The sequence below is a fragment of the Fukomys damarensis genome, unplaced genomic scaffold (genome assembly GCF_012274545.1).
Source record: "Fukomys damarensis isolate Sample0158 unplaced genomic scaffold, DMR_v1.0_HiC HiC_scaffold_15, whole genome shotgun sequence".
NCBI classification, from domain to species: domain Eukaryota; kingdom Metazoa; phylum Chordata; class Mammalia; order Rodentia; family Bathyergidae; genus Fukomys; species Fukomys damarensis.
The window spans coordinates 39,055,771-39,064,899 of record NW_022900927.1 but is presented as its reverse complement, the minus strand read 5'-3'; the positions used below and the strand labels follow the sequence as shown (position 1 = coordinate 39,064,899).

The 9,129-nt window shown below is 33.2% G+C and overlaps 1 protein-coding gene and 1 pseudogene across 9 annotated transcripts in view; one reads left to right on the top strand and one right to left on the bottom strand.

Annotated features, from left to right (window-relative positions):
• Window positions 1–9,129, top strand: part of Kcnc2 (potassium voltage-gated channel subfamily C member 2) — a 177,467-nt gene that overhangs the window by 91,388 nt on the left and 76,950 nt on the right. The window lies entirely within an intron of this gene.
• On the bottom strand, window positions 429–1,479 carry LOC117286150 (annotated as a pseudogene).

The following is a 9,129-nucleotide window of genomic DNA, read 5'->3' as shown; positions in this document are numbered from 1 at the left end:
ATATTCCTTTAAAACAGTTATCCACAAGCCATTCAATATTGGATTTATACACTGGATCCCAGGCTGTGATCAACTGGGAAAAAAGTCAGACTAGGCTTTGTTGATGAAGTTATACAACAGAGTAACACATCTGGTTTGAAGGCTAACTGGAGCCTATGTGACATTGGCTGTGGCATCTTAGAGATGGTGGGGCTTCTTTACTCTAACCAGTTTAGGACTATACAAATTAAGTACTATCTGGCATCAGGATAGAATTATGGGGTTTTTGAACCATTTCTATTTCTAACTTTGGGGGGAACTGATATTTTTCCCAGGCCATCTTAATACTACCACTTCAACCACAGATTAAATAAAAAGGACAACATTGCACAACCTCCACCTAAATCCTCTTGTATCCAGACAGTGAAGAGATGTGACACCAAGAGATTTTAAAATTGCAGCTGCTTGTGAATCTTTCACAGGGTATCTGCGCTCTTCTTCAAATGAGCCTTTTCCTCAAGATTCATAGACACCTTCACAGCCTCTGAGATCCCATTTTTCCCAAGACATAAGGAAAACTGAAGAATACATCATGGGGAAAAAATGAGAACCAAGATCTGTCATGTAAAGGTACAAGATCCCAGTGATAAATGCAACTGTACTGTATACTTGAAAAGTACCAATAAACTCAATGAGAAAAAAAAGACATCATCATTTATTCCATAGAGACCCTTAATTGTGGTAGAATTGGATGTATCCTCCTAACATTCTTCATTATGCTTTCTCTCAAATCTGCCACAGACAGTCCAACTGCCCAAGAGGTGTTTAGTTTGATCTCTTCGTAAGCACTGTCATCGACCTGTTGTTGAGCCTCTTTCCGAAGCTCCTCATTCCCATCAGTTCCTAACTTGGCATGCAGATTCTTCAGGGCATCACCAGCAACATTCACTCCACTCCACAAGGGCACACTAGAATCTCCATGCTCCCTGAGGATTCAATGGAACTGGGCTGAATCTAGGTTGCAACCACTTTGAATAACATGAATTTTAAGAAAGCCACTTATTTTCCAAGCCACGTAGATGAAAATATCCATTGGGTTGGAAACAACAAGCAACTTACAGTTTGGGCTGTACTTTATAACATAAGGGATGATGAATGTTCATGTTACACTGGATCAAATTAAGATGGCTTTCTCTCTGGCCAATGTGTTCCAGTTGTGATAATAACCAGTATGGAATTTGCACTTACATTATAGTCTTTGCCAGAGACAATATTTGGAGATCAAAGGAAAAGGCCAATGTGTTGGAGATCTATCACCTGTCCCTTCAATTTATCTTCCATGACATTAACAAGAGCAAGTTCATCTGCCAAGTCCTTCATGAAGATACTGATGACATGCCAATAGCATCAACATGACAACTATAATCTTATTCTGGGGATCTGTTTTTCCTTAAGGAGATCCGCAGTCAGCTGATCCTTGAAACTGGCCATCCTGGAATTAGAACCAGAAAGAACTTGGAATGCACCTTGGGCAGGTGCCAGGGCATATGATTGTGAGGTCTGGACGCAGAGGCAGTGGCTTGAGAATCTGAAATACATTTCTTTTCTTGATATTTGATAATGAAAGACTAATTGTGAATTATAAATGATATTTCAGAAACAGACTTATGTAATTTAAGAAGTCATAAGTAATCTTTTGTGCCGGTTTATTTTTGTGTATTTGTCACACGTAAAATTATAAATTTTAAAGAATTTAAGCAAAAGGAAATTGTAACACACTCTTTATATTTCAGTATGTTTTCTAAAAATCAGTTACCTAAGTTAGCGGAAATGGGGTGGAGTAGTCAATATATTCTTATTTTTCTTCATCTCTTCTACAGAATATCTAAACGTCTTTAAATAAAAAAATGTTGGGCCGGGGATTTAGCTCAGCGGTTCGGTGGCCTGCCTTGCAAGCGCAAGGACTGGAGTTCAATCCCAGGTACCTAAATAAATACATAAATAAATAAATAAATAAAATAAATGTCTAAAAATAATCTAATTTTCTACACACCACTGCTGGAACATCGTCTTGAGGGAAATTTAAAAATTAAATTGCTATGTATGCTGTTTATACTAAAATATCTGTAAAGCATCAGATTTGGAGGTTAAGGAAAAGGATTTAAACAATGTTCTTTTGAGCAAGGTTTCCCAAAGACCTATTTCATTGGGTCCACTGAGATTTTTGTTCTGATAGGATAGTTCTTGACTGAATTTTAAAAAAAATTCATTTTGTTGCCAAGTAACAACCCAAAAAGATAAAATTGGCTTAATATCTCCTGAAAACTGGGAAATGTGGCTGTTGTTGGCCCACACTCCTACATGCAGTCCTTGCATGGAGGTGGAGGCTCTTTTCATGGGTCTGTGTATTCCAGTTAGCAGCAGAGCAAGTTCTTCTGACTGTCCACGCTCGTCTTGGAGCACTTATGTTCATGGCCTGATCTCTCAGGAGCATGAGTTTCTGTCTCACTGTCAGAAGCCATCCTAACATTGCTGAATCACGGTTATTATCATCTAAAAATTCCAAGCACTTTATTATTATGCATATGTTAGGAGAACTGATTATAAAATACAATTACTAGGACTGGGGATTTAGCTCAGTGGTTCTACCACCTGCCTCGCAAGTGTCAGGTCCTGAGTTTGATCCCTGGTACCAAAAACAAAACAAACACTCCCCCCGCGATACAATTATTAAACACTGATTATAAAGGCAAGGGAAATGAAACATTAAAAGGTATTTTGGAAGATAGAAGATCATTTTGAATTGTATTTCTTTCTTATTTTAATATTTGTCTTTCTTTTCTTTTTTATTATTTTTTAATCTTCCCTTTTTTTGAGATAAACACTAAGCCTTTCACATTATTTATTTATTAATAACCATTCTGGACAAGTCTCTAGATTTCCTTCTCAGTAAATTTTTAGTGATTTTTAATAGAAATCTTTTTTTAGTTTTTAAGAACATTTAGTAAATTTAATTTTGATAAGTTATTTGATTCAGAGTTTAAAAAAGGACAGGTGGGTAGTAGGCTTTTCAGTTACCTCTAACATTTCTAAATTTGTTAGATTAAAACTTCTTAATTTTTTAAACTAAACATTTCTTTAAACATATTATGGAAAATTTTCAGTCAAATTACATGACACATTCTTATAAATATTCCTTTGGATTGAAAATACAGACATAAATGAGTTAGTTGTATACTTTTAGAGCACAATTCTTCAAAAAATTTTTGGCTCCATGTTTGATTATTTAGAAAGATGAATATAAGCAGTTCATACTATAACTATATGCTTATTAAGTTAATTTTGCATTTTGAGTTTGACTTTATTTAATTGAAATTTAGATATATCTTTGCTCAGTGTTTCATATGATGATGTACGTCCCTATTTAATAATTTGTCTTTAAATTCTTTTACTAATATAATTTTTCTACTTATATTTTCTTCTATTTGTGTAATAGCTAAACATCTTGTTTTTAATTTTTTTGCTGTATGTTGTGTGCTGTTAAGAAAGAATAGAGCATTTTATTTAGTATTTTTTTAAAGTGGCCTAGTGATTTATTTATTAGGGGAAATCGGCAAGTCAATCACACAGTGAAACTAATGATAGTTTTTCAACATTTTTTGATTTCTTCTATCTGGATTTTTTTCCTAGTTATTTATAACTCTTACTTCTTTGCCTATTGATTTATAGCTGTTAGCATATTTTACATTCTGCTAGTATTTGCCTCCCTAGTCACAAAATTAATTTTCTTGTTCAAAGTTTGTGTTCAAAAGAATGAATATAAACTTTAACTACATTTTAGGGCTGGGAATGTAGCTCAGTGGCACTGCAACTGCCTGGCATGTGCAAGGCTCTGAGTTCAATCCTGATACAATTAAAAAAAAAAAGATAACATTTTAGAATGCATTCCCATATTCCTCAATACCCAACCTTTTTTAGTCTGTAAATTTTAAAATAATTTAATATTCTTAATTTTCTAGTCTCAACTGGAATTTTAAGGTACCACATTATATTTTAAGAATTCTTACTATATGGCAATGTCAAATTTTGGTACCTTTCAATGGAAACTCATACATTACAAAAAACTGGAAAAAGTAATTTTGAAGATAAAGAAACATTTGACATTACCTTGTAGGATGGATATTTATTAGTATATAAGTTGATATCTTTAATTTCACTCCTTAGGAAATTCTTCTACTGAGAAATATGTACTGAATTATTAATTAAATGATACCCGCTGGTGCTCATCAAAAAGCCAGAAAAACTACAGTGGGTTTATGCCACATGGATCATTATCCTGAAGTGAGAGCAGATCATCTACAAATGGATATTAGGGGCATCTTATTACATGCAATGAGTTCCAGAAAGCTGCGTACAGTCTAATGTCAGGTTATATAAATCTTAAAACTAGGAAAGCAAATGATGTATTGTATGGAGATAATGCACATCTATTTTTTCAAAACAAATTCAGGAAAAAAAAAGCAGGAAAATGATAGTAGTCACTCCTGGTACAGTGAAACGAGGAATCACAATCTAGAGTCAAGCTGTTAGGATGGTCAGTTGGTTGGTTCAGATTATTAATTTTCTTTCTTCATGTTATATATTTATATATGTAATATGTATTTTATATACCTTTCATTAAAAGTAAGGTGCTCAGACTTCCAAACAGAATCCATAATTAGACTGTCACATCTCAATTGACAGCCTCTCCTTGGAGACCAGCCATATAGATCTCTGTACTTTAAAAAAAATAGGAGTCACTCTTCTCTCCTCTTTTCATCTTTTTCCTCTTCCAAGGTCTCTCATCTTGCTCGGTGGCTATTTGGTAACTCCTCACATATTTCCCTCAGATGGCAATACATATGTAACATAATCGCAGAATCTCTGCATATCCTGAGATGCACATTGTTTATTTTCCCAATGATAAGTGTCCCATCTGGGTATGAGTTCTTCATTACAGACCTTTGTCAATGGTACGTGAATGTCAGCCTCTACCTTTTGGTACTTCAGGTAAGTTTGAATGCTACACTGAATCCTTTTATTGCAAAAGTAAATTCCTTTGCTGGAAATTTAAAACAGTTTACCCCATTTTAAGAATTCAGAACAATTTACAAGGATGCATACAAAAAAGTTTTTTTAAATTAGTTTTTTGGGGGGTATGTAGTGAACTCTTCTAATTGGCATCTCAAATGTTCCTTTAATTCAGAAAACATTTTTCTTTTTGTTGGCTTGATTATTCTTTCTTCCATCTGTTCATTTTCCTTCATCTGAAATTATTATTTGCATATCAAACCTCCTGTATTTTCTTTCGGACTCAACTAAATAGTTTTACATTCTGGTATATTTTTTCCTATGTTTTGAGATATTTCATTCATCTTTGCCAATACTTAGAAATTTTCTTCGCTTTTCTTTCTTCAACATAGAAGATATTTTCATTTATGAACTTTATGATGCACTAAACAGCAGCTGTTTTTCAATAATAATTTCATTTATTTTATATATTTAACATGGGCTCTATTTTAATAAGGGGCTTAATTTAAGGAGGACACTGAAACAAGTAAATAAGTAACTTACCCACAGTTGTTTTAGTAAATGGCAGATATTTTGATTCTAATTTTGTTGAACACTAAACTTCACACTCTTTCTAGTATATTTCCATTACTTTTCAACTGACCTTTAACTCTATTCCAGGGAAATTATCAAAGATGCCATTATATTCCCTTTTCTGCCTTCCAGGATACCTATGAAAGTGTTATTTTGGAATGGAATATATTATAAAGTTGAATTGCTGCATGATTCTTTGAATTACAGTTGAACTTCTTAGAAAAATATTAAACAACCCTGTCTAACAAAACTGTCTTAGGTTTGAAATGATGATATTGGATAAATAAAAGCACTTATTTCCTATTTGGTTTGGAATGGATTTAAGCAAATAATCTATTTACAAGAAAGGAGAGCAAATAGTAATTGCTGGGTTTGTAAAAATCTCACAGCCATTTTGGAATGGATAAAATGCAATTAAAAGCTTAGTCATGGTAAACAGCAGTCCTGATTCTGGATCTATTTTTAAAATAATTTTTTCTAAAGTGAGTGGTCAAAGTACACTATAAGAGAAATTGATCTACCGAATGTGAATGGTAAAAGTAGGAAAATGACATGGTCTTCTTTCCCTACTTCTGAAAAGTCTGTAGTTCAATAGATACAGAAAAGACGGGTAAACACAGATATGCAAATATAAGAATTTACATTACGTTTCTATAATCAGAAGCAAATTTTGATGACCTCATCTTTTCTTTCTTGTATTAGTCAGCTTTTATGTTTCTGGGACACAGTAACAGACACCTACAACTTAAAGGAGGAGAGGTTTAATTTGTCTCAGTTTCAGAGATTTAGTTCACCATTAGCTGGCTCCAGGGCAGAAATATCATGGCACAAGGGCATGGAGGAGAAAAACTGCATAGTTCATGGTAGCTGGGAAACAGAGCAGGAGAGCAGCACTAGAGAAGGGGCCAGGGGTATAGTTTCCAAAATCAGCCCTCCATAACCCACCCAGTCACACCCACAGGCAGGTACTGCTAATCCTCTAAGCAACTCTCCAGTCACTTAGATTGATGGGTAAGCTTACCTGTCATATCTCTCTGATTTCTAGCTACAATTTGCTCTTCAACACTTCTATGGGCAATGTAAGAAACTTTTTTGAGGAGGTAGGATCGCTGAAGAATGGGCATGTGTGTTTCTGAAACCTTTAAATATTCTGAAGTAGAGAGTAGAGGGCAGAAATAGATCAAGTAAAATAAGACTGGCAAAGTTAATACGAGGCAAAAGAATAATCATGGTAGCATTTTATATTGCTCCAGACCCCTTACTTGAATGCTTGATATACATTTTAATACATTATCTTATGGTAATTGTTTTTAGATGTTTTTTCTATTTTATACATGTAGAAACTAAAGATCAGAAAGGTTGTTTGCCCAACCATTTTTCTGGCTAAAAATCCACAATATTAATTGTTATGTATTTATTGATGTTTATCTTGGTATGGGTCATATTTTATGAAGAAGTGATTGGGAAATAATACAAAATTTTGTACCAAGTATGTGCTTGGTCTTTTTATATGTATATATTCAACAAAATTTCCTTCTTACTATCAGCTGAAATAATATGACAGTTACCAAAGGCGATAGGTTCAAGTATGAGTCTGATGAGTTTTTATTTTTAAACTCTGCAATTGTTTTCTTTTCTCTGCTTTTTCTTTCTCTTTTCATCTTTTGTGATATGAGTAGAGAATTTAAAGGTAAATTAGGTTTTTATGCAAGATACTACTTGTTACTTTCAGAAAATAAGAGTGTCTAGAGAGCTCTGTATTTTAATATGCATCAAGCAAAAGTAGCTCTCTCACAGATCTTCCTGAATATTTTAGAAAAGGTAAGATTGATGACTTAGGGATTATTTTTCTTTGTTTGCTTTTGCAAAATTTATATACGTTGTGGTTGTCATTACCACACTGCTTCTACTCTTCTAATTTTTTTAAAAAAATTATAGCTATGTTACTTGAAAGTGTTTGCAAGAAATAAATTCAAATAAAGAGAGACTCAGCTCGTCTTTCCCTTCTGCTCTTCAATTGAAACTATAAATTTAACAAAGGTTTGAGAAGATTGACTGATCATGTCATTAGTCAGAGATTAATCTTAGAGAAATATTTCTTCTCTGACACAGGTCAGTAAAACAGACTAGCCATTCCAGGCAATACACGGAAGATATGAGTTATTTTCTATTATTTTTCCCGATATATAAATTTGTTACAAGGAACAATTATTTCTACTATTTCATACTCTCATATTTTATTATTTTTGACAAATCTTAATGAAAAAGAGAAAAATTGCTTTAAATTTGCTGATAGTAAATGGGGTTGCTTCTAAAAATATATTGTTACTTGGTTAATACTAGGTTTCCTTAAATATTAATATACGTTAAATTGAAAACTGCTTTTAAAATTGAATACACAAATTATACCATTGCTTTTATTGTACAGATAGTATCTAAATTATAAGAGATATTAAGGCACAATTCATAGGCCCAGCCCAGTATTTGCTGCATAATTAATAATAAGTCAGTGTTAGTGGTGTTAATGTTGTTTTTTTTTTTAATTTCCTATTTCACTGACGACATATAATGCTTTAAGGGAACCTGTGCACACTTCTGCTCACCTACTTACATCCATTATGCAAATGCTCAGAATTTGCTTTTCCTCCTGTTTCATTAAAAATTGACTTTTTCTTCTCCTACCTGGTAAAAATCCCTACTCTTTGTTTCTTTGTTTTTTTCTTTTTATTGAGGTTATTGGTACAATCTAGGTATACAATACAATTACATTCATCATTGGGATGTACCTTTACATAATGGGTCTTGATTCTCATTTTTTCCCCTTGTCCCTGCCCTCCCTTCACCCCCTCCTCCCTTCCCCATTTACAAACACTTTATTTCCATTTTTTCAGTTTCTCATATTTTTTTCCTCTCCCTTATTACCTTTCCCCCACTCTTCCCACTTGTCCTACACCTTTAGCCCTTTACTTCCTATTTCACATTATTAATTATCTCATTAGGATCCTGTGTACTATATAGTTTTTCACCCCAAAGAAACATTTGGTATTTCAGTTAAAGAAATCTCTGTATGAACATTAAAAATAGGGAATCCTAAAATAAAACTAAAAAGGAAAGTAAAAGAGAAAACGCAATGATGTAACTTTAAAATAATCCTTAATTCTGGAGATGAAAATGGTCCCTGAACATATTTAAATTGCTTCTCGCTCTTATAGTCTTATCTTATTCTTTTTTTCATTATTTAGAGAATACTTTATTAGTTTCTGTAATCAAGCCCACATAGATATGACCTTACATATTTAGTACGATGTGTTACCCCTGTACACATGGAAAAAAAAATAAAAGTAAAAATAAATTAACATTTCTAGACCAATATGGTTGTCCATTTCTGTACAATGCCAACTCAACACAGTAAATTGGGATGACTTTTTCCAAAGTTGGCAGCACCATTAAAGTTTCCCAAAATTCAATTTATATATATGTGTGTGTGTGTGTGTGTGTGTGTGTGTA